The sequence below is a fragment of the Sarcophilus harrisii genome, chromosome 3 (genome assembly GCF_902635505.1).
Source record: "Sarcophilus harrisii chromosome 3, mSarHar1.11, whole genome shotgun sequence".
Classification (NCBI taxonomy): Eukaryota; Metazoa; Chordata; class Mammalia; order Dasyuromorphia; family Dasyuridae; genus Sarcophilus; species Sarcophilus harrisii.
The window spans coordinates 70,476,341-70,503,928 of NC_045428.1; the positions used below are offsets into that span (position 1 = coordinate 70,476,341).

The 27,588-nt window shown below is 32.8% G+C and overlaps 1 protein-coding gene and 1 non-coding gene across 5 annotated transcripts in view; both read left to right on the forward strand.

Annotated features, from left to right (window-relative positions):
* ERBB4 (erb-b2 receptor tyrosine kinase 4) overlaps positions 1–27,588 on the forward strand; it is a 1,320,366-nt gene that overhangs the window by 259,073 nt on the left and 1,033,705 nt on the right. The gene's annotated exons all lie outside the window — the stretch shown is intronic.
* LOC111720055 lies at positions 25,142–25,248 on the forward strand. Its single transcript, XR_002769921.1, has one exon. It is a non-coding gene; the product is annotated as a U6 spliceosomal RNA (small nuclear RNA).

Consider the following 27,588-nt stretch of genomic DNA (forward strand, 5'->3'; position numbering starts at 1 on the left):
AATAGTATAATTATACCAATGTTTTAGGATTATGACTGATTTGATTGTATGGGATAGATCCAAGGAGAGTGGGTATAGACTGTTGCTGTGGAAATTCACAATGGAAACTTTTTAAAATAATGTAGGAAGAAGGTAATAAGGACCTGAACTGGAGTAGTGACCATGGAAATAAAGAGAGAAGAATATTTGAAAATATCACATACGAGATGGCAAAGGAAAGAGGAGGCTATGAGCCTAAAGAATGGGGAGAATGGTGACAACATTAACAGAAAAAAAGAAGCTAGGGGTAATAGTGGGTTGCTGAGTTTGTTTTTTAAGATGACGACTGAATCTGTACTCAGTTATAATATCATCCAAGTTTATTCCTCAATTTATAACAAAAGACCAACTTTTTTTGGTTAAAAATATACATGTATCATCATTGAATTTTAATACCAAAATCAAAACCTCTTTACATTATAAAATTTTTAAATTTAAAAACAAATGATTTTTTAAATCCTAAAATTTTTTGAACATATAGACAGACAGATCATTAGTTACATTTACATTCTACAAGTTATAACCTGAGATAATATAATAAATTTAGTAGAAGGGGAAAGGAAGATTAATTCTGAAGTTATGATGTCATTGATTTAGCAAATTTCCAGCTGAGGAAAGCCCATCCACCAATTATGGTCAATATCTCTTATGTAACTTCTAGTGTTAGAAAATTGCCTGAAGTGCTTCAGGTTTAAGAACCGTGCCCCAAAGTTCATACTTTCATGTGTTAGAGGTAGGTCAAGAAAGGCAAAAACATAAAACAAAAGATTAAATATTAAGAGACTCTACTTACAAAAGAAGTAATATGCAAGTTTAACTCATTTCCAGGGTTTAAAACAATATATGCTACATCATAAGCTCTCAATAAGTGCTTGTTGACAGACTGTTAAGGACCATGCCTAAATGAAGGGACAGGTCAGTTTTCCGAGAGCCTCCACAGCTGTGAATCATAACATCTGAAAGAGTTGCAAAGCAGCCTTTACTAACGTAGATGTTCCTTGTGGATTGGGAATGAAATAAATTGGAGGCAGAGGGAAGAGGAGAAAGCTCAGACAATGCAACTGCCTCTCAGTCTCCTTGTATCATCATCATCATCATCATCATCATCATCATCATCATCATCATCATCAATCATCATCATCATCATCATCATCATCATCATCATCATCATCATCATCATCATCTCCCATGAAAAGATCCATTCTACAGGTCTGAGTTAGACCTCCAGCAGCCACTGGCAGGTGGCTCCTATATCACAACAACAGACTATGTATTGATGTATTTTTTTTCCTGTTCTGAAAAAGAAAGCCAAAAACATCCCTCCATTTTAAGAATGAGAAAACTTCTGTTCAAAACCATAAAATGTTGTGAACAAAAAAGATTTTTACTATATTTCAGGCATAATTTCTCTAAGTAGAATTCTTTGGATGATTTTTTTCTAAAACTAAACTTTCCCCCAAAACCTTTATCTTGGCTTTCAAGTATGCTGTGTTTTAATTGATTACAGGAAACCTTGAAAATGTGAAAGAAGCAGTTTGTTTAATTCATTTGAGGGAATGATCTCCATCTTGTGTCTATCGACTTCTCTTTTTGCACCTGTGGTGAGCTTGGAATACATGATACAGGACTGACATTATCTTCTTAGTTAAAAGCAATCTCCTGCTTGAGCTTTAATTAAAAAAATGAATGAGGCTGGGACCCTCTACTCAATTTAAAGAGGTTCAGTTTAACATATTCACACATTTTCCTGCTGTTTGCTATCTTCTCTATGAGAAAAGCTATTCAATTTCTAACGGAGATAATTAATCACTCCAATGGAAAAAAAAAGAGAGGGGGAGAAGGGATACAAGAATTAGTTCTTTATAGGTATTAGAATTTCTTTAATATTTGAACAGTCACATATATCACTTGGAAACTTGTTTTTAAAAATAATGTCCTCAGGATGGAATTTCCTTTATGTTTGATATTTCTATTACCATATTTTCATTATAAAAGCTGTTGGCTTAAAAAATTTTACATCAACCTATTAAAGTGCTAAAATATGAGAGGTATTGGGAACTGTTATTAGTTTGTAGATAAAGGTGAACCTACATTAAAAATGTGTTCAAATTTCTGAAATGTTTTCTTTTTCAGGACAGTGGAAATATTGAACAGATTTAATTTCACACATCTAAAAACAAATCATTTTTGAAAGACTTGAAGAACAATTCTCTGGATTTGTCACCTTGATGGCACTTAGTATCTCCTTGACTTTCAAAGATCTGTAATTCCTTCCACCTTTCACAATGGTCCATGACCTTTATGAATTCCTATGTTAGATTGGAATATGTATAAATTGGACTTATTGCATTGAGGTTCCTGGAGAGTGACATTACCATAATCTCCCATGTAATCATGTTCAACTCCAATCATGAATCGAGATAAAAGTTTATGCTTTCTGGGACCTTTGTTTTTTATTTTATGGGCTTACCTGTGTTAAGTCGTGGAATATAAAATGTAGTATGTATTGATATGGTCTCCTTTTTATGGGTTGCTAGCATTATTTATGGGACAATGATCATGATATATTCCTCATGCTTATAGGAAATCCAAACATGAAATATCTTCTCTTACATCTCAGCTCCTACTGAATGTGGAATGATGTCTCCTAGTCTCTTTAAAAAGTCAGTGACCTTAGGGCAACTAGGTGGTGCAGTGGATAGCACACAAGCCCTAAAGTCAGGAGGACTTGAGTCTCAGACACCTAACATTTCTTAGCTGTGTGACCCTGGGCAAATCACTTAACCCCAAGTCACTTAACCCCAGTTGTCTCAGCAAAAAAACAAACAAAAAAACCCCTTTATTTATGGGCTTTAAACATACAAAGAAGGATGTAGATGGCTTTCAAATTTTGCATTTATTAGATACTGTGATATACAGAAGAATTGAAAGAAGTTTAGTTAGGAAGTAAATAACACAAGTTCTATGTCTATTATACACAAAGTAAAGAGGGTTTCTCCTGTCTCTTCTAATTCAGTAGCAAGAGTTTTCCATAGTTCAGTCGGGGATTAAGAGACTTTGAATAAGTCTACAAAGCAGACAGTGGGGAGATGAACAAGCCACAAACTCAACAAATTAAATCTCCCAAGTATATTTGTTGACTTACATTAATCTTCAGCTGTTCCATCTGTTACGATTATCACCATTCCACAGCAGTAGTTCATTAGAATCCCAGAGAAAGCAGAACTGGAGTAGCTGGGAAGATAAGATTGGGTGCATATATCTGTTTATCCCTTCCACTTAATCCAAAAAAGTATGCGAGATGGCCAAGTTAATAAAAACCACCAAAATAGTGAGGAGGGCACTGATCTAAGAATTAAAGGGTTTTATTAAAATATATATCTTTACATAATTGTCACTCATTGGCCAAAACTTGGATGACTGAGTAGGAGACTATCTAAGGTATCTTTAAATCTTGTGTTCTTTTACATTATTTTGATCATTATGTATGCTGTTTCCTGACTTTCCTTACAGCTTTTGTATTCCCTTCTTTGGTCACATTAATCAGTTTTTATTTTCCTACCTGGTTGGATTCTTCTTCTCTGCCTCTTTGCTAGATTATATTATTCAGGTCATGCTTGTTAACCTTTACAATCTTACAGAGTTCTATCCTGGGCTTTCTTTTTTTTCTCTTATTCTATTCCATTGAAGATCTCAACTCTAATGGTTTTAATTATCATTTATGTTTGATGAATTTCAAATTGCATTGTCCAGTTCTAACTTTCATTCAGTGTCAAGCCTTATACCTCCAACTGCCTATTACCAATCTAGAACTGGATATTTCATAGATATCTTGAAGGATATCTCATAGACATCCAAAACTAATGATATTAATTTTACCCTTCTCTCCCCAAAAAACTCCACACAACCCATTATCAGATTGGCTAAGATGACAGGAAAAGATAAGGATGATTGTTGGAGGGGATGTGGGAAAACTGGGACACTGATGCATTGTTGGTGGAATTGTGAATGGATCCAACCATTCTAGAAAGCAATGTGGAACTATGCTCAAAATGTTATCTAATTGTGCAGATCCCTTTGATCCTCCTGGGCTTATATCTCAAAGAGACCTGAAAGGAGGGAAACATATGTGCCAAAATATTTGTGGCAGCCCTGTTTGTTGTAGTGGCAAGAAACTGGAAAATGAGTGGGTGCCCATCAGTTGGAGAATGGGTGAATAAGTGATATTATAGGAATGTTATGGTCAGAAATGATCAGCAGGATGATTTCAGAAAGTTCTGGAGAGAGTTACGTGATCTGATGCTAAGTGAAATGGGCAAAACCAAGAGATCATTATACATTTCAACAATAATACTATATGAGTGAATAATACTATTCACAATTCCACCAACAATGCATCAGTGTCCCAGTTTTCCCACATCCTCTCCAACAATCATCCTTATCTTTTTCTGTCATCTTAGCCAATCTGATAATGGGTTGTGTGGAGTTTTTTGGGGGAGAGAAGGGTAAAATTAATGTCATTAGTTTTGGATGTCTATGAGATATCCTTCAAGATATCTATGAAATATCCATCAGTTTTGATGGACGTGGCTCTTTTCAACAATGAGATGATTCAAACCAGTTCCAATTGTTCAGTGATGAAGAGAACCATCTACACCCAAAGAGAAGACTATGGAAAATGAGTGTGGATCACAACATAGCACTTTCACTCTTTCTGTTATCGTTTGCTTGCATTTTGTTTTCCTTCTCAGGTTTTTTTCTTTCTTTCTAGATCCATTGTTTCTTGTGCTACAAGATAACTGTATAAATATGTATCCATATATTGTATTTAACATATACTTTAAGATATTTAACATGTATTGGACTACCTGCCATCTAGAGGTGGGGATAGAGGAAAGGAGGGGAAAAGTTGGAACAGAAGACTTTGCAAGGGTCAATGTTGAAAAATTACCCATGCATATGTTTTTTAAATAAAAATCCATAATAATAATAATTTAAAAAAATAAATGATTATCAAAAAAAAGAAAACATTGTCTTTTACCCAAGTTTGCAATCTGGATGTCATGCTCAACTCTTCAATTTCTCTCACTTTGCATATCCAATTTCTTCTCAAGTTCTTTTATTTCTACTTTTATAACATTTCTCATATATATCTTCTCTTCTTTAACATCACAAAACCCTGGTGTCCTTCATGACTTTATACTTGAATTATTGTAATATCTGCTAGTTTGCCTCCTCACTTTCTCTCATCCTACTCTCATTCCATACTCTACTCATCTGTCAATTGATCCATTTTTTTGTATTTTCTTTCTGAATTTGCAGGGCATGAGTGAAATTTCATAATTTTATGTTGAACAAATTGTATGTTTTATCTTTCCTTTGTTAGTTAAGAATTCTTCTTTAGCCATCATTTTGAAAGATATCTCTATTTTCTTACTTTTTAAAAAATGAAGTGACAAGTGACATTTTAGATTTAGAAACAGATTTGGAGTTTGCTGTGATAAAAAGTATAAATAAGTCAAATAGAATATGGGATTTTTTCCCATTGTACTTTGTGTTTTAGAGTTCTCAAACATTACACTACTATTCTTGATCATTTTTGGATCTTTTAAATTAAATGTATCTACTGATATACTTTTCTATTTTTTAACCATTACCAAATTGATTTTATAGTTATTGCTACACAGATAATTTTATCATAGGGAATAGACCTATGTTTGTGTTAATCAAAGTCAGTATTCATATGAAATAAAAGGGATAAAAACATATATGGTAAAGAAAACTAAGATAAATTATCACTAAGCTTTCATAGAGTTATCATAACATACTTACTATGTTTGCTAGTCTTTCCATATTGTCCATAAAACTGGTTTGATGAATATTTCTTATATCATTCTCTTGAGACACTATCCCCAAATGCCATAAATATATCTTGACATATAATTATAAATGTCTACCATGATAACATTTGCTTAAATCAAAATGTAAATTATGAAAAAATAAGTGTCAAGATTAACAATTGTGTTGTTAACAGAAGGTGGATTTTTAAATTTCAGAAAGCATGAAATATTTTGCAAAAAATACAGAAAATCCTTTATGAACATTAAAAACAAATTTCCTAGCAACCAAGATGGTTTAAATAATAGCTTTTAAATAGATTCAAAGGTAGGTAAATGTTTCCTTACTAAATGTATCATTTACATTATTCTTTTTTTTTTTTTTTGAGGCATTTGAAGTTATGTGACTAGCCCAGAGTTGTAAAGATAGTCATCTGGGTTTGATCTATTGATCTCCTGATTTCAGAGCCAGTGCTCCATCCACTGTGCCACCTAGCTGTCCCCCACATTACTTTTACACTTTTACATCACCAAATTCTCCCAAGTATCCATCCCATGATTCTTTCCAACGAGCAATCTCATATGGCATAGTATTTATTGGAGAGGAAAAAGGGAAAAATCAATACAACTTATTAAAACCCTTTAAAAAATCTTGAAAACACATGCAATATATAAAACCGGTGGATCTTCCCCTCACTAAGGAGTGGGTTAGACATGGATTAGTAACCTCTTCATTTGAGTCCCATTTAATATTTATAATTTTGTAACATTTTTGGTGTGTTATTCTTTCCACTTAAATTATTATTTTCTTAGCTGTATTTACTTCACTCTGTATCAGTTTATATAGATTTTTCAATGCTTCATATTCATTGTACATATAATTTCTTGTAGCACAGTAATATTCCACTATATTCATATTATCAAAATTTCTTTAGCTATTCCCCATTTGATGGACATTTACTTTGTTTCCAATTTTAAGCTATCATAAAAAATACTACTATAAATATTTTGGAGCATTTTGTGGTGTTTTTTTCCTTATCAATGGCCTATTGGAGTATAAACAGTAATGGAGTTTCAGGTTCAAAAAGTATGACCATTTTAGTCATGTTTTTTACATAAATTCAAATTGCCTTTTCAGTATGCTTGGTGCCTATCTTTCCATAAGCCTTCAAACATTGAGTGTTACCATTTTTTGGTCTCTGTTAATTTTCAGGGTATGAGGTAAAGGCTCTGGTTTTTTTTCATTGGACTTTTTCTTAGTGATTTGGGGCATTTTTATGTGGTTGGGAATACTTTGAAGTTCTGCTTTTTTCATATTCTTTGATTTACTATTCTGTTAAAGAATGGCTGTTAGATATCCTGAATACCTAGATTCTATCCAAAGAATCTGATACAATGATATTTTCCCTATTTGATCACTTCTTTTCTTAGAGGTATATTACTGTCGTCTGTGGAGAAGTTTTCTGGGTTTAATCACTTCTTTTGCTGTAAAAATAGTATTATTATCCTTCAATTACTTTAATCTTTTTTTTAAAAAGATAACCCTATTCCAACTATTTTCCCCTCACCCTTTTTTTCATTTATATTCCCTTTCTCCTTCCCTTCAGCTAGTCCAATCCCTTAGTTTTGAAATTTCATTTTTGTGTCCCTTTCTAAAAAAAATTTCTCTTTCCTTTTATCACCCATCTTTTTTTGTTTACTTTAGATTCTCACTTTCTAATCCCATTATCTTAAAATTATCTGATATCTCTCTCTGTTTTTCCTCTCTATTTATAATACTATCATAGCTTCCTAGTTATCCATTCTGTAGGCTTCTCTCTATGGATCCCCCTATTTGACTATTTTCCATTTCCAGAGTAATGCTAATTAATGATAATAATAATACTTAAAAATAGTGATTTCTCTGTGTCAGTCATGCTTTGCAAATTCTTTGCAATTATTATCTCACTTGATCCTTACAATAAAATTGTTAAGTAGATGCTAGTATTATCCTTATTTTAAAAATGAAGAAACAGAGGTAAACAGGTTTATTGACTTGGCCAGGGTCACACCAATAGTAAGAGTATGAGGCCAGATTTTAACCCAATTCTTTCTGACTCCAGGCCAGGCATTCTGTACACTGTATTACACAGCATTGCCCCATGATAAAGCCACTTCCCCCAAATATCCCTGATGCTTCACCTCATCACTGATCTTTTCTTTTCTACATTTGCCTGGAAACCTCCTCAAATCCATGAGCTTCCATTCCTCCAGGTGCCAATTGTCCCTAGAATTTTAATTCTCTCACAACCCTCACAAACTTTTTAAGCACCCAATCCCTTTGATCTTGTCCATCATAAAGTCCTCATCTCCCTTTACCCCCCATCTCTTTTTATTCATGGGAAAACTGGCAGTAGAACTCACACATATTGCTAAGGTAAGAAATCTTTCTTTTCTTCTTTCTCTTTCATATCTCTCCTTGCTTATTCACTCTCCTGTAGGATCTTCTCTTTCTGAGATTAGAGAGGCTACTTTTCCCTCATTGTTAGTCATTGATTTGATCTCCATCTCATCTCTCATCTCTCTTTATGCCCCGACTTTCCTAACCCTTTTCATGTACCCTTCCATGTTTCAAAATAGTCCCATAAAAGTAGCATTCATTTGTAGGCATGATATTGACAGGTTCTGCCTACAAACCCTCTTTTTCCTTCTTCATTTTACTTCTCCCAGATTTCCACCTACTTTCTTGTATAATTGTGTGCATTTAGAAAGAAGTCTCTTGTTGGTATCCCTTTTGTCCCTCTATTGATGTTACTTCTCTCACATACTGCATTTATTCACTCCTCCCTTTTTTCTGTTTGAGAACAAAGAATCTCATCATTTCTGATTTTCTTTCTAAAAATATTTCAAACTCTTCTTTATTTTTAAACATGAGTCTTTTGTCCATTATGGTTCCATATTCTTCTCAAATTCCACTAGGTATTCTGTTTTAGATTCAATCATTTTTATTTTCTTTTCCTTTCCTTTCCTTTTTTTGCAATATTACACTGGTGCTTGAACTCATTTGCTAGTTCAAGATTCTGTCCTTTTATCTGTTTTTCCTATTGATTTATTGGCTTATGTTCAGTCTTTGAATTTCCTTTTTCCTGAAATCTTTGCTATTTTCAATCTCCCTGTCCTCTGCCTTATTTTTCTTATTATTCACTTTCTAGATCCCTTTCTTTTGATTGTAGATTTCTTGGAGGGGGGACATGATCTCAAAATATCTCAGTCTCTCCCCATGATAGACATTTTACAAGTCATCAGTTTAGTTCTCTGTCTCACTGACCTTTGTATGATAAGAATTAGAGACAGCTGGATGCTATGTTCTTTCCCTCAGGATTGGTGGAGTGTCACACATTGTCTTCTCCTAGTGATTTGTCCCACCTCTTCAATTCTCCAACTCACCACAGAGAGTTAAGACCCTGCTATTTTCTGCTCAGATGCTTGTTGAAGCATCTCATTGTAAATTATATTATACAAAAAGATGAAATCTAATAGGAATATGCTTTTTGATATTTCTCATTCCTATTAGTGGGATTCTTAGGAGATAAGTTATAAATTGTCTTGTTATAAAAACTGAAAAGGTAAGAGAACAATAAACCATCAACAATCACATTAATGCTAGTATTTAGGCTGCCAGTGGATTTCTTCTAGATTGAGGAAATTTATTTTTTTTTAAAAAACATTATCCCGCTGTACCAATTACCTGAAGAGGATATGGTTTTTATGAAGTAAAAATTCAGATTTGAGTCCTTAGTCCTTTTCTTTAACATATGTTGACTCACTAATAGTCTTCATGATAATAAATGAATCTGTTATTTAATTAAGGGAATGCAATGTGGATAGTGCAATTCTAATGTGATAATTGAGTCTCTTTTAGAAACATGTTTTCTAGAAATGAAATTTATATGATTGAATTTCATTAAATTCTCAGGTCTTTCTATTTAAACAGCTTTCTGTCATGGAGATAAATGTGGTCTTTTCAGCCAAGACTCATTTTTTTTAGTTCAGTAATTACAAGTAAATATGACTGATATTAATGTCTTCCTATTTCAGTGATATAATTTAATCCAAGCCATATATTATATTTGGCTTCTTTTGGAAATATTGTATGGCCATTCCAAATTAAAGGAATTTGTACACACATAAACTGTATAGGTTTATTGATTTTAAATCAATATTTGCTACTTATAATTTTTAAGATCAACTTTGTTTTGGTGACATCATCATTCTAACATGGAGGCAAATAAGTAATATTTTTCCTTTGACTTTTTTTAAAATTCATTTTTTTAATCCTGTGAGTTATTTTTTATCCCTTAGATTTTTTGAGAATTAGTCCTTTATTGGCCTCAAAATGCTATCAATTCAATAAGTGCCCCATCTGTAGTTCTTTTTATTTCCAAGGACTTGGGAGAAATCCTTGTTTTCTTAGGGCAGTTTCTCCTTTCCTATTTACCACTGAAATACTTGAATATTAGATTTCAAATATGGTATTTTCATTGTCTTTAATGAAGAGTCTTATAGAAATCTAGACAGATCTTTCCCATTTTAATATTTTCATTATTATTTGAGTTTCAACTTTAATGTGGTCAGGATGATTTCTCTTATTTATGTGTCTCACCAAATTTTCTGTCAAATTGTTTCCCTTTCTTAATCTTCAACCAGCTTCTTCAATAATATTTTGCAAAAATATTCATCTTGTAAGCCATGATTGTAGTCCTTCTCCTTGGCAAGGAGATTAAGTATTTGCTGGATGAGATAGTTTTCAAGTTCTTTTGATTTCTTCTTTGTATTTATTTGTTTATATTGTTAATCTTTCCTTAGGAAAGCAATGATATTTCATGACAATATCTATATTTTTTATCAGTTTACTGAATTTTTAGTATCAACATCTTTAGATTGGAGTTGCTTAAGTTGTCCATTGCATATTTTTCTCACTTTTATTCTCTCTTTTAATCTTTTTTTTTTGGGGGGGGGTTCTTTTGTCTCATGAATTAGCACGTAGACTATGTACAAGCAACTGATTTAGAAATAACTCACATTTAAAAATCAGGTATTTCCACTCTAATAAAATGTCATGTTTTATTCTTCTGTGATATTTTTTCTCAATTGCTTGTATCTCCTGAGTCTTCTCAAAATGGATTTATAGCATAAAATAATAAAAATAATAATAACTTTGTATAATACTTAAAGGTTTTACAAATATTTCATTTTTATCTTCCTAAATTATATTCATTTTATAGATGAAGAAACAGAGACTGATAGCAATTAAGTAACTAAGATTTACACAGCTTGAAACTATCTGCTGTCAGATCTGAACTTGAGTCTTATTAACTCTTGGCCTAATACTCTCTCCACTCCATCACCAAGCTGGTCCTGTGTAGTATATAATACATTATCTCCTCTGATTTCTTATAAGTGCATTGTATTTTCTGTCATTTTTTTCCAGTTTTCTCCCTATGTCAACCTTTGAAATAAAAGTCGTGAAAATTTAAAGCATATGTTCATTTAATTGGAAATTATCCATCTCTTCACTGAATTTATTCCTATTATCATGTTCTGCAAGGAATATTTGCACATTTGCAGTTATCTTTATCGTGATTTTTTTTTTTTTGCAAATCCTTTTGATGTATACATTGCATAACTGCTCAGTTATTTCACGAAAAGAAATCTTGCTTTGGCGATATGTCTGTCTTTCTATTATCTCTCTATCTAGCTATTTATTTATATATCATCTATGGCTCTATACATATCTATCTTTAACCTTGCTAAATATATAGAAGAAATTGGATCCTGATATTTTGAAAAATGTAGAGATCATTTTTAATTAGTAGAGGATCATGGAAGGTAGTGGCACTTAAACTTGGCTTTGAAGGGAAACAAAATTTAGTGGGCTCAGTTTGGGAAAAGAAATTTTTGTTTGTTTGTTTGTTTGTTTTGCAAAAAAGGAGATTAATGTGTGGGTAAATGTAACATAATGGGAAATAAGAAGACCAGGAGACAAGGTAACAGTGAGTATTCTTTGAATGGGATGTTAGGGTGGGGAGTTGAACAAGTTGGAAGGGTAGGTTAGAGTCAGTGTTTTTGTAGACAATAAACCTCATGTCATATTATAATATTAGGCCTAATTTCATTTACCCACATCCATTCCTTATCCTAGTAATTTGGAGCTGATGTTGCTGACAGTGATTACTATTTTTGTGTAAGACTTTGGCCTGAGACCAATTCAGAGTAAACATTTTTGGAACATATGTGTAAAAATTGTTCTTTGATTTGTAGCTGTAGCTTCTGTTCCAGAAATTGAAACTCTTAGGCAGTGAACTCGGCCTGAGGAGCTATGGGTGGCTATGTGCCAGGTTTCTTCCCAGCTGGCCATAGCTATTGCATGCTGCTTGCAGCTGAGCTTCAGAGCAATCCTCGAGTGTTTTTTCTGTCTTCTCTGTTTGTAGTATTTTCACTTCAGCTCAATGCATGGATGTTTTATGAGTACTCTTCACACATTCCTTGTATAATCAAATGGAATTGTGATGATCATTACTTAAATGTATCATTCATATGGAAGATTAAAGAAGATATTTGATCAAAGAACTTGTCATTGTGGGCCATTTGTATCTGAATATTGAAATATTTTTTAAAGAAGACCAACAAAATGATCTGATAATGTTGCATCAATAAGGAGCCTATTAAAATAACTAGCTTTATTTAATTGTTATTTTAGTCACTGGCTCATTTTTATGGACAAATTTCTTAATTCTGTGTTTTTTATTTTTCTTTCCCATCATAATAAATATCATTACAAAGAAAAGTTTTGAATGTGTATGTATATATTTTCTCATGTAAATGATTCATATATGACAAATAGTGTCCAAACATATCTACTATATAATTAAAAAAATAAACTTCTCATTGGACTTTAGAAATTCCTTACAATGAGATTTGATTGACATAATGATGAAAAGAATAATTAGTATCTATTTAATAAAATGTGGAGGGAATTAATTATAATTTTCTAAGAAAATCTAAAATTTTGGCTGATGGTACATTTAAACAAGGCTTTTATATGTATCATAGTGCTAAATTGATTGGAATATGATATAACCTTTATAAGAAAAGACACTTAAAAAACCCCAAAAGAACACAATTTCATTTTTTCATTTTTACCTAAGCTCATAGTAAGTTCACATAACAGTAGAATTAGAGAAAAAAGTTATCTTAAGAATTTATCTTTATCTTTTTCAGTCATGCAGAATTGTTTGTTTATTTCTTTGGCATTCTTGCAAAAAATGTTTCCAACATAGCATTTATATATGTGGATAGATGGCACTAAGGCTTTGAACGAAGCATGCAAATATAAGAATTATTATTATCTTTACAAAACATACATATTTAGAATCTAAATATAAATAACATAAATACATGTACAGTACAAATAACATATAAATACATACATATAAATAACATATAAATATATGTATTCTTAGAAGGGATTCATCTGATTCATCAGTCTAGCAAAAGCAGTTATGACACATAAAATTAGATTATTCTTTTCTCTTGCCCTTTGATCCCGCTATGTTCTTTATTATTTATTTATATGAATATTTAAATATAGACAAGTTTGTTATAATGATAAAAATATTGTGACAACTTCTCAACTTTGCAACAGTGGTACTTGTAATTGTTCACATAACGGGAAGAGGAAAGGGTTATGTTCTCAATAAGTTGTAATAATACAGGATAATTATTTTATGGTTATGGTAAATGAACACAATTTATTTTTCTATCACATAGAAAATATTATTTATTACAATGGATTAACACATTGGTTAACTCAGTGAAAAATAGATCTTTTAAAAAATTGATTTATGATACTAACATTTAAGACCTATAATTTTATACTATATTCATGAGATATAATTAAGAGAATACTTTTTTCCTTTTTTTTTTTTTTTGTTTCTTTAAGTAACAGTCAGTTCTCTAAGTCTTTGATTATCAGGTAAATAATGTTTATAAGCTGTTTGTAGTAATGAAATTTCAAGAAACTAGTAAGTACATGCATCTGAACTTTTAAAGTTAAATTAGAATGCTAGCAAAAAAGGGGGGTGACAGCAATGGATGTTAGGACATAAATTTATTCAGAAACTGGACGGCTTTTACCAGTCAGGCAAGTTACGACATGGAGTTTAATAAATATTGAATAAAATAAGGAAGAAATGTGAATTTGATGAAGTTTGCAGGCAATTAGAGCAATTTATTTCACTATTAACATGACAAGCTCTAAATGGAAAATCAGCTATGGATGAAAATGCAGTTTTATTGCCTGGTATTCTCATTGCCATATAATTAAATGATGAAATGAGGTTGGGGAACCAAAGTGGGGGGTGTACATACTGGCTTTTCTGGCAAGGCAACCATCCATCACACTTCAGCCTATTGTCATCACAGTGTTGAAAAAGTTTATTTGTGAGTGGATATTTGTTTATGGTGTGGTATATGTGTGTGCATGTATGTTCTTCAGGAAAGATTATTTTCCCAGTGTTTAAAACTTTATAATCCTTCTGCATTGAAAATATCAACTACCATTAAGTAATTGGTTTTAGGCAAGGGTTTGAAGTAGATTTTTTATGGTTATATTGAAATATCAGAGTACTTTTGTATATGGAAAGATTCATTCTTATGTAATATGAATTCTTAAAATATTTCAAAATAGATGTGGAATTGAAAGTGATGGTATGTACTAACACAAACACAAAAGTATGAGTAAGCACAGATATAGACTCTTAGATATCTGGATATATAACTTAGTTGCTAATGGACAGGCAGCCAAAGTAAAACATTTTAGACATTTGGCAGACTTATAGGTACAGCACTGGGTCCAGTGGAAATAGTTTTCATGATAAATGAAGGTATTTTAGGCTATTTTAAAACTATGCTATTTTTTTCCTGCATTACATTTTGAATTTCCAATTCATATACTATTCATCTACTCATTTTTTGTGCTTATTCTATCATATAAATTCATTTGGAAAACTAGCAGTATTTTAAAACTATAGTGATTAAAATGTGGTCTCTGTTCATTACACATGTATGTATGTATATTCATGATATAACAATGTAATGACCTACAGGTTTTTAAAAAATTGCTTTATTACTTCAAATACAATAAAAAGAAGTTATAGCATTCAAAATTTACTATCTCCTATTGAGGTATAGTGAAGGCCATTATCAAACAGTTTACCTGAGAGGGTGTTCTTCAGGTGTTATCTGTTGCCAGAGAAAATTTATAACTATATCATGAATCCATGGAGTATTACTAGCCATATCACAGATGGTACATTTCTGATCATTTTGATTTTTAGACTATTGCAAAGTGCATTCAAAGAAAATAGAATACAGATTTTTAAATAAGTTTATTCAGTTCAAAATGATTGATGCTTGGAAGAAGTTATTTTCAACTGGTCAATATATATGTAGGTTAAAATACTCTTAAAGAAAAACACAAAAATATTTTAATCACCTACTAATATGCTAAGCAATAGGAGCACAAAGACAAAATAGTGAATATCTTCAAAAAGCTTACCCTATTTTGACCAAGACAGCATGCACAACATTAGTATATATAGAGCAAATAAAAAATAAATGCAAGGAAGTTTTGAGAAGATGGGCACTAGTAAGTGTAGAAATTGGATTATCTTTCTAATTATTTAATTTAGCTATGCTTCATATAGGAGAAGTTTGATCTGAGTTTGAAGAAAGTTTGGGATTTTACCAATTGGAAAGCAAGAGACTATGTATTCTAGACATGAGGCACAGTGATTGAAAAGTCATAGAGATAGTATATGGAATTGTAGTGTTATGAGGAAGTGAGAGAAGGCCACTTGGGCTATCAGGGAAGAGGAATAATGAAAATAGTTTGTGAAGAGTTTAAAAATCCAAACACAGGAGTTTATATTTTAATTTGAAGCAATAGGGAATCATTAGAGTAGTGACATAGTCAGATGTAAACTTAAGGAAAATCACTTTGGCATCTTATGTAGGACAGATTAGAATGTGCATAGATGTGAGGGAGACCAATAAGGAGGCCGTGCAATAGAAAAACAGAAAAGCCCATGGAACGGAAGCCTATATATTTATGGTTATGGGTATTCTAATTTTGGTATTTTATCTAACAAAATAAAATTGGTTCCTAGAAAATAGTTTACTGTTATCTTCTGAATCTGACATATTTGGTACAGTTTCAAGTTTTGATGAATTTAGAGAACAAAATAAAACATAAGTTTACCATTTCCAGACACATGAGAGAAAGAGCAAATCAGTTCTTTAAAGTATTAGCCAAAACAGAAAATAACATCTAGAGGATTTTGCTCCAAATATTGATTAACAGTTCCTATGCTTTCAAGTGATAATTCTTCCTTATTTGGAGATTGAATTTCCAGATTGCTTCACTTTTCTTTTTGCTTTCCTTTAAAAAAAAAAAACAAAATAAAACAAAGAACAGTTAATGAAAAAGGACAAGTACCTAGAAAAACAAGGTGTTCTTAGGCAAATACTCTTGAATACTTAGTTTTATTTCTCTGTGGGTCAGAGAAGGTAATCAGGCTTAATTCTATTTTATCTGTATTATGGAGAACTTCTAAGAGGCTAGGGAAGATTCAAGGATGATTTGGTATACTTTATATTGCTCATCCCCCCTGATAAATCTGGGCTATCTCTAGTCATCTTAATCTATATGTTGCCACTACATCCAGATAGCTCTGGAGGGGAAAGTAAAGCAGGTACCCTTGCCCAGGCCCCCCTCACTTAAATCTAATTCACCTGCATGTCATAGCGTCACCTCCTGGATATCTCAGTACTCTTCAACAATGAAACAACAAGATCAGTAATGGTGATTATAAATATTTGGATCAATCAGCATAAAAAAAATCTTTTGCTCTTACCCTATTCTCAAATTATTGCTCTAGATTTCTTTGTCTTTTACTATCAAACTTCTAAAAAGAGTTATTTATTCTTCCTGCTTTCAATTTCTAACAATCTCTTTGGTACACAACACTTTACAATTATTTTCACACACCTAACATTTTATCAAAGAAAATAGACCTTTTGTGGTGCTTTCTCATCATAAAACTTGATGACTTTTTAAAAATCTATTTACATCTTGCTTGACCTTTTTGCAATATCTCCTTGATAACCTCTCTTCCTTTGGCTTATGTGATGCAATATTTCTATTGCTCCACTCCTTTGCTCTTGTATCTTCCATCTTCCCTGCTTAAATTTAAGCATCCCAAGGTTGAGATGACTTGGGGTTAATAGAAATTTCATCAGTGTGGAAATTCAACTTCTTTGTAATTGGGATAGTGTGACTGGGGTGGGGCATAATAATTGTTTTCAAGGTTTTGAAGGGCTCTCACAGGGAAGAGGTGATAGAGATGTTATTTTTAGCCCTAGAAATACAGTAGAGTGCAAATTGCATTTTATTTTGTGACAGTAATGGCAATATGTGAATCTGATACCTGCAAGCTTCTACTGACACTAGCTCAATTTAATGATATGAGACTAGAGTGATCTAGTTTCTTCATCTTAGTTTGACAGTTCTGTCCTAGATTGCATGGGGTACACTTGAGTTTCATTGCTATTTGTTATTTTTGATTCTGTGTTTTTTGTAGAATGGATATTCTTTAAGGCAATTTACAAAACTCATAATCCTTAAAGGATATACTTCAATAAGATGAGAGCTGTTGAACTGGCTACTGGTATGGGAAACTCAAAGCTTTCACGTGTAATACAAAAAGATGTACGTATCAGTGTGTTGTTGGGAGGATAGATCTAATTAGGTAATAAGAACTCGTATCTTTCTGCTTCCTTATTCCCACTAAAGGGGGGAAATTAGATCTTTCTTGCTCCTTTCTAACTTCCTCATTGGGGGATATTTTAGGATTTAATTGTTACTTTGATTGATATCCTTTTTTCCCTTCCCCTTATCTCCTGAAATTTTAATCATCTATACACTTTTATGAAGATTAACTTGATTTTTAGATTGCAGTCAATATAATACACTCAGCTTCAGGTGTTCCGCTCCTTTGGCGGTCATATTAGATGAAAAGTAAATAGTATTATCACAATAGCTCAGAGACCCCAATCAAGAATATTCCTAACTGTTAGGTAGATTGGCTCATGGCCTTGATTTAAGTAGATGTTCATCTCTAGCTAGCTCCTGCTGTCATTATATTAAAAACAAAAATCAATGTAAAGGAATTTTATATATATATATATATATATATATATATATATATATATATGAAGAAAATTCAATATATTTCACTGTTTCTTACTGAATGGGCATATGGGAGGGGAAGTTCGAGGAAGATCTTTTTTTTTCTTTTTCTTTTGTAGTTTCTTTCAATCTTTGAATAGATGAACATATCAGGTAACTTCAGCCCAATTCTGTTCCTCCAAGATTACTAACAGGATACTAATGTTCCTTGATAACTCTCTTTATCTGTAGCAATTAATCATTCCTTTCACTTTTTATATGATCTTTCTTTTAAACTTATGCTCCTATTCCATCATTTCTTTCTGGCTCAAGTCATTAAGGTCCACTGAGGTGGGCCTGGAGGAGCTGTATCTTCACTGATGTTGCTGCTCAGTTCTTGAAGATCCAATTCCCTCTTTTCATTGCATGTTTCCCTCTTAGAATTCCAAGACACAATTTATATATACCTTATGTATCAATTCTTATATACCTTATGTATTTAGGACTAAATAGTCCTAAATCACTCTCAAAACTGAGAGCCAAATATTCATACCTATTCAAACCCATGATGCTCATCAGTCCCCAACCCCCTATTATAGAAGGTTCAGTCAAGCACACAGGATCAACTACATTGAAGAGCAAAGAAAAGTGAGATAAGAAAGGAAAGCAAAATTAAAACCAAAATTAAAACATAGGAACATGGATTTGGAAATGGAGGAAACTTTGGAAGCAATCATGTCCAACACCCTCATTTAACAGATAAAGAAAGGGAAGTTGACAGAGATTAGGTTGCTTGATCAGAGTCACATAGATTGTGAGTTTTTATCAGGATTTGAATTCAGGTTTTTCTAATGCCAAATTCAGTACTCCACTCAGAGTACCATTGGCAGAATAGCTTAAATAATTAATTGAAAACAAGTAGAGATTGGAAGGATCTGGCAGCTATAAGGCTTATTATTGGTTCCTTAGAATTCTTGAAGTTGGAAAAACAGTGAGAAGACTAGATTTAAAAAAAAGGGAAAAGAAAACCAATACTAACAAGTTGCTATCAACAGAAAAAAAAATAAGTCTCTTGGGTAGGAAACTAGAAAGAGTAAAATAATGAAAAAATTTGAAAACATGATTTTTGATAGAAATTACTTTTTTATTTACTTATTTTATTTTACACGTCTTATGAATCTCAGATCCAAACTTCATCACCAGACTATAAAATATACACTGAAAACAAAGTGTGGGTTATTTATTTTTACCTTTTTGCATTTTTACTAGGCCTAGAAATCTTATCTCTGTTAAAAAAAAAAAAAACGTGTTCAGGAATGCTGATTAAATATGATATATTGAGAAACAAAAGTATTTTAGAAATACAGAATTTCCTCAAATGAAATACTATTGAATGGGCTTCAATCATATTGCAAGTTATGAAAGAGATTTGTCTAAGAGATGGAAATAAATATTCTTCATTGCCTTGGGAACTCACCTCATTTAAATCTTATTGGAAAATCTATGGTCTGTAATCAAAGCTAGCTTTTCAAAAATGGACTGTTTTACAAAAATATATTAATAACTGATATAAAAATGGTGTTTAATTATTAATTAAAGAATGTCAACATATTCTGAATTCAGTGTATATTATCTATAATCTATAAAGCAAAAAAGACTACTACATTTAAAATATTTTAAGATATAAAAACACTTGAGGTTTATTGTTTATCAATAAATTTAATTATTTTACTCTCAGTCAATTTGCACACTAGTTTAGGAGCAGTAAATGGAAATAGAAAATGTAAGTTTGTTACAAGGGAAGAAATTTCAAATAATTAGACACCCAAAATTGGAAGGAAGTTTGCTGTTCTTAAAGGTTTCCAAGTGAATTCTTGATCACTGCTTGTTTTCTGAAGTCAGGGCTCCTTTTTTCAGGTCCAAGTTGGCTGGATGATCTCTGAGATCATTTGTATTTCTGAGATAATGTGATTTTTCTCTGATCCTTTTTTTCCACCCATGCTCTTACTTATGGTCTAATTTATTGTTGTTCCCTTAATTATTATCTGTATCATATTATTCACAAATCTAGCACTAGTGTCTTTAGACCACTTTCTTTTTTTAAGCTTTCTGCATCTTTCACTGTCATTCAGTGTCTAGGAAAATTATTCTAGAAACCCAGAAACCACTACTAACCATCAAACTTCACTTTGTCCCATTATGGACGTTTGACATTTCCCTGCCTCTGTTAAAGGTTTCCCCTATGGCAAGAAAGAGTTCCCCAGCATGGGAAGTGACCTTGTCCTCTTTCAATCTTGACCTAAGACCTGTGGTAGGAGAAGTGTTTAAACATCACTTTAAGGCTTAGAGGGGGAATGATATTGTGGACCAGTCATTGGCTCTATACTCATAGGCTGAGTTGTTGAGTCATTTCAGTTTTATTTGACTCTGTGAACCCATTTGGATATTGGAGTAATTTTCCATTTTCTTCTCCAGCTCATTTTATAGATGAGAAATTGAGGCAGATAGAATGGTGACTTGTCCAGGGTCACATAATAAGTATCTAAAGTCAGCTTTGAACTCAGGTCCTCTTGTCTTGTATTTGATCTTGGGATCAAATTTTACCTGTAATGTTTAAAACTTTTCAGTTTTCTTGCCTCGAAATAATTAGGAAAATGCTTGGCTTTGAAGTACTTTTCAGCTTTGAATATATGATCCGGGGATCTTTTGATTCTCCCAGTAATCATCTAAGGTAGATCTTCCTATTATCATTTTACAAATGAGGAAACTGAGAATCAGAGGAGTTAAATGAGTTATCCAGAATCACAGGAATAACAGTGATTACCATGAAGTCACACTAAATGAACACATCATGAATTTATAACTTCACCTTATTTAGCCAATTGTGGTTGAATCACAGCTTTCTTACATTTTCAACAATCTCAAAAACATTCTTTAAAAATATATTTTATTACAAATTTAGCAGTCATCAACAAACATTTCAATACAAAATGAAGAAAAAAGGAGATTTATACAAACCTTATGAACTTCTAGTACATTTTCCCTTAAGGTGTTTTCTTTTTTTTTTTTTTTTTAAGGAGTACTTTCCTCCTCACATTCTTCAAAGTTAGATTCTCCCCATGTCCTTTCCCTTATACCATTATTGTTGCCAGGACAACTATCTCTGTCTGTAAATGTGGCAAAGTAACTCTGTAGAAAATTTTTTGTTTATTCCAAGTAGAGACATCTCTAAGTTCAAAGAATTCTCTAACTCTGTTGCATGCTTAGAAGACTTGACCAGGTTAAAAATTCAGGAGTACTACTATTGGTGGTACATGGTTTGAAGACATCAACTTCAGAGATTCTTTGGTTGTCTTTGCATATGAGTTCATGACACAGAATTTATTTATTTATTTTAGCATATGTAAAAAGTAGGAAGGAGAATTATGTACCTACCTAAAATTAAGCCTTCTCTTTTAAATTGGTTGTTTCCCTATTTTTTGTCCCTTTTATTGTATGTGCTGATACCTTTAATCTTTTCTTGAAGTGTTTTCCACTGAAAGTTCTTCTTTGTTCTTCTACCCTTTTTTAAGTATTTATGAAGTAAGTTAACTGTCTCAGGGAAAACATGGCATCCTGAAATGAAAATAGATCTAATAGGCAATGGGAAAAGATGCCTCAGGGAATTCTGCTTCTTTTATAATTTCTTTAATTCTTAAGATATTGATCTGGGATTTCTTCAGAAATATAGAAATATTTTAAAATAATATTGGGAAATGACCATATCTGTTGATAAATTTGCAAGCATTTATTAGGCACCTATTGTGTGCCAGTCACATACAAGTAGTAAATGATTATTTGTTAAAATATCAAAGAGCATTACTAGATAAATCATTTTCCAATTAAATTGTTGTAGTTTATATTATCTTCAAAGAGGTCACACTTGAAACTGTTCTCCCTTTCCCAACTGGTAAAATAGACTAAATATACACTACTTCCTTGAGGTACAAATTATATAAAGATTAATTGAATAGAGCTGTTCCCAGATTTTCTTCCAGAATCAATAATGGTTTTCATAGTATTAAAGCCCAGAAATGAAGAGCTATCTCCTTAACTGTGGTCAAAGCACTTTTTTTTTTGCCTTTGGCAAAGGAGAGTTTGAGTTGGGAATAGTGATGATGAAATACTAGGAAAATACCCAGCAATGTCTTTCTGTTATAAAAAAAGCTTTGAAATCTGGAATGTCTCAGGAGGCATACTGGATCTATTTTGCCCAGCAAGTGGGCTAATTCTTCTTCTGTGTAATTCTTCATTAACTGATAAATAAAAAATTTAAAAGAGTGATTTCCCCTCCCCCTTACATTTGTGTGGAAGAAAAAACTTCTTAATTTAATTGAAGAATGTTAAAAAACAAAAAAACACCTGAAATATTTATACATTTTTTTTAAGGTATAGGCTGTCAGTTTTCCAACAATCGCTGTTCAAACACTATATATGTATGTGGATGTATATTTATTTTGTACACATATCTTCATGAGTTCAAATATGGTATTAGACACTTATTTGCTGTGTCATCCTGGGAAACTTAGTCAACGCTTTTTGCCTCAGTTGCTCATCTGAAAATGTGATGGAGAAGGAAAGGGCAAAGGGCTTCAGTATCTCTGCCAAGAAAACCCAAATGGGGTCACGAGGTGTTGGATATGACTGAAATGTCTGAATAGAAGCAATGGCAAATGCACACACAAACACATAATATGTGTTTGTATGTATATATACATATGTGTGTATATATATCCCCACATATATGTGTATATAGTGTCCACAAATATGTGTATGTATGTGTGTGTGTATATACACAACATACACACACATATAGGAATAGATGGTCTTGAACAGTGCTGGCCACTTCACAGACCCCTATTTTTCAAATGAATTTGCTTCTTCTGCTTGAAAACACATTCATTTGAGTATTTGCTATTTGTGGAAAAGCTACTATGTTAAACATTGTTTAAGCCTGGAACATGCTATCTATAGGATATTTATAGGACTAGATAGGCAATTTGGGGCCAGATGCTGAATTTCTTAAATTCTTATATTGCTGAAGTCAGTAGAAAGCCAGTGAAGGTATTTGACCAAAACAAGTAAGTAATATCAGCTCAACATGCTAAGAATTGAACACAAATATGTATATGTGTGTATATAGTCACACATATATACACATATGTAGATGCATATTTATATGCTTTCATATTTTTAACAAAAATAATAAGAAAAAGTTCAGCAAAATCCATTAATATGTTAGAAAAATATATTATTATTATAAAGTGTCCCACATTTGCATACTACAATCTCTGTAAGAGGTAAGAGAATGACTTCTCATATATCTCCTTTAGAATCAATCATATTCTTCTTCTTCCCTTCCTTCCTCCCTCCCTCTCTTCCTCCCTCCTTCCCTCCTTCCCTCCCTCCTTCCCTCCCTCCCTCCCTTCCTTCCTTCCTTTCTTCCTTCCTTCCTTCCTTCCTTCCCTCCTTCCCTCCTTCCCTCTTTCTTTTGCCATTGTTTTTAGCTGCTTTGTGGTGGTTGCTTTTTTATTTAAATTTCATTGTTCATATGTGTTCCAGCTCTATGTTGCTTGGAGGCAGTTCTTGTAAATCTTTTCTTGCTTCTCTTTATTCATCATGAAGGAAAAACTTTTTACCATGATTTCTCTCCCAAATGGATTCAGCTACTTTTGATGGCAGTTAGTTTTCTATCATAACTGGATGTGTTGAAGCAGAGACTACTTAAATGTTCAGATTGCTGCAATGTATAAAAATGAAGATTGAACTAGCGATGACCCAGAAGATCCCTTCTACTTCTGAGTCTGTGATTCTGTGATTAATCTTGCCAGTAGGGAGATTATTTTAGTAACACTGTGTAGGATTGATTTGGAGAGAAAGACAAAAATAATAAGGGTCTACACTAGAGTAGTGGAATTATGAATAGAAAAGAGGGAGTCAGAGATAAAGTAGGCATAGAATCAATAACGCCTTGCCTCTGAGTGTTGGGGAAAGGAGAGATTCTGAAAATGATTGGAAAATGCTGAACTTGGATAACTAGCAGGATAACAACTTCATTGACATAAATATGTTTTTTTAAAGGAGGCAGAAGTGCTTTTATGAAAACACAGACATGCTGGTAGGAAAGCTATAGGGAGGCAGTTGGAAATGTAATTCTAGAATGCAGAAAAAAGTCTGAATGAGCTGGAAAATCAGCCTTTAGATGTCATTTACATAGTTATTATTCACTGGCAAAATATCTAATTAAGCATTTGAATATGTCAATGCACATAGGTAATGGTTTCAAATACCATGGAGGCTAATTCACTTAAATATCCATAAAGACACTATGTACTCTAGTTGTTTATTTTATTTTAACAATACCAATAAGTGCTATCTCAAAAATCCCATTAATTGCTACAGCAAAGCTAATATAATTACCCAAGTTTTACAAGCAGTCATAATGTTTTATCCTTCTTGAAGTTCACAAGAGCCTTTCATCTCTGCCTTCAACTATATAGAAATCATTTGGCTTTTGAGATACCATATAACTAATAATGAGCAGCCAGCATGATGGCATAGTGGAAATAGGGCCAGCCTCAAGCCAGCAGGAAGGCTCCAAATCTCACCTCTGACACCTACCGGCTGTTGTTTGCCTTTCATTTTTAAAGAGGCCGAGGCAGCAGGAAGGATATATCATGACTTGTAAGTAAGTGAATTGGATTGAAGTGAGGGAGGGCTGTGCAAAGTCACCAGCCTCCCTCTCTCCTTCAGAACCATCTGGATCCAGTGGCAAGACACAGATCAGGGTGATTGGGGATGGCCTTGACACAATGGGGGGCCTTGGCCCTTTTGAGATAAGGCCTTTCTAAAATCAATTTGTTTGAGACAATTCCCAATCAGTGAGTAAGGCTAGATTAAAATGAGACAAAGAATGTTGTTTTTTTTTTTTTTTTAACCTAATTGAAAAAAAAAAATCATGCTCGATTCAGCAGCCCATATACTAAAATTGGAATGATACAGACAAGATTAGCATGGCCCCTGTGCAAGGATGACATGCAAATTCCATATTTTATAAAAAAATCAATCTGGGAGAGGGAAGATTCTCAGAAATTCTGATCAAAACAAAAACAATTGCTATTTACAATCACTCTGAGCCATTAAAATCCAAACAATGCCCAAATGAGGCATGGACTGAGAGTTGGCTAATCAGTGAGAACCAGAATGATCTGTGTTTAAGGCATGGTTCATCAAAAAAAATAAAAATCTAGCCAGTAACTTTTTAAGGAAGTTGAAAGGATTGGAATAAAAAATATATATTCTTCTTGTGGAAGAAAAAGAAAGCAAAATAAGAGGAAGACAGACTATCACAATATACAGGAGCTGTCTTGAAGCCTTGGGGGTGTTTCATCATCAGACCTGCCTTTTGCCTTTGTCCCATTTGACCTTGGTGAGTGAAGGTGACTTTGCTGACAGCCACCTTCTGTTCCACTTATTTGGTGACCTGACCCATCATCATTTTTACTTACCATTCCCATCCCCCACCACCAACTTCTCAAAGCTGATTCTATGATGTTGCTGCTTAGTTCAAAAGCTTCTGCTGCTTACCTACAATATTTTGTCTTGGTGAGGAGAAACAGTTATTTGTTTTCATGTATCTCAATACAAAGAAATTTTCTTTCTTAATGAAAAGAAGTGGATCCCTAGATTCCACTTGCCTCAAAGAAAGTTAGGAAGAAAGTGTTATATTTGTTTAATTACTATAAATCCTGTATTGCAAAAATTTTTCAATCTATTCAATTATAATATTTTCTATAAAAATATAACTGCTTTCATATCAAATATCCATGGTAGAATTTGGGATTTATTTTATAATCAGAATATACTTATTCTGTTATATGAAAAAAGTCCATTATTGAAGAATTGATCATTTAAGTCATTTTAAAGCACCTACTCTGTGCTAGGCTCTGGAAATGGGAAATTTAAAAAAAAAATTGAAACAATCATGCCCTTAGGGACCTTTACAGTACAAAATCCCATTCAATCTTTCAAACCTCTAAGTCAGGAGCCTACTGCTTGTGATCTAAAACCTATCTTCCTAAAAAGCCTACTTAAGTAGCTTTAAATAGAAGGATCCTTCTGCAATGTTATGGCCCAACCTTCTGATCATCAGACTGCCATTCTTGTGTCTTTTATCACCCAGAGGAACAACTTGACCCTTTGGTGCTCCTTACTATCACACATCACTTCTTGCCAACAGATGTAACTTAGCAATACTCCATTTGACTTGTTAAAAAAGGATACAACCTTTTCCCTATTCCTTTTCCCTAAAATAGATGATGTGGTTTTCTTATTTATTTCAAATTATTTAAGCCATACTTGAGGTGGTCATGGGAATAACAAAGAGTTTCACAACATTTTAATAGCATTGATTTGGTCCTGAAAGAGACTAATAATTTCATTTTACAGATGAGGAGACTGAAAACAAAGAATTCATCCATGCCCAAGGTCACACAGTAATTCAAAGAGTTGGAATTCAAATTCAATTCCTCTAACTCCAGTTTTAGCTTTTAGTGCAATGTTTGGCACATAAGAGGTGCTGCATAAATGTTTACTGACTGCCTTTCCAGCATCATTAAGCTTTTTAGTGAATCCCAAACTTCCATGCACAATTGTAGGCACAAGGAACGATACTTAGTTCCACTTTCTTTTTTCCTGACTCATCTCCTCAGATGTTATCTAAGAATTAGCTAATTAGCTGACAAATTTGTTAATCCCTTGTCTCTTCCAGAGTAGGATAACCTAACCCTTATTTCTGGGTGGCCAAAATGGCTTTAGCTTTTTTTTTTTTCCATTGCCACAAACTTTTTCCTTCCTCTCTTTCTCCTTCCTTTTCTCATTCTCTCCCTCCTTCCATCCCTTTCTACCCTTCTTTCTACTCTCCTTCCTTTCTTATTTCCTTCCTTCCTTCTTCTTTCCTTTTCCTTCTTCTTTCCTTCCTTTCTCTCTCTCTGCACATATATATATACATATACCTACATATAGGTATATGTTTGACTTGTTAAAGAGGACACAACTTTTTCCCCATTCCTCTCCACTAAACTGTATGATGTGTGATGTGGGTTTTTAAATGTATTTAATCTTTTTCTCTATGTCTCTCTCTCTCTCTCTCTCTCTCTCTCTCTCTCTCTCTCTCTCGCTGTCTGTCTTTCTCTGTCTCTCTCTCTCTCTCGCTGTCTCTCTCTCTCCCTCCCATGCTTTCATGCTCTGACCATCGCAGGATTCTTTTCTATCTGTATAAGAAAATCTCTTCCATTTCTAGTGTTATACTGAGTGTTTTCCTAGGACTTCCAGCTGTTTGACTTTTTAAAAAAAATTTTCTTTCACAATGCATCCCTCTCCTTAGAAATTTGTTTCTAGTAGTTT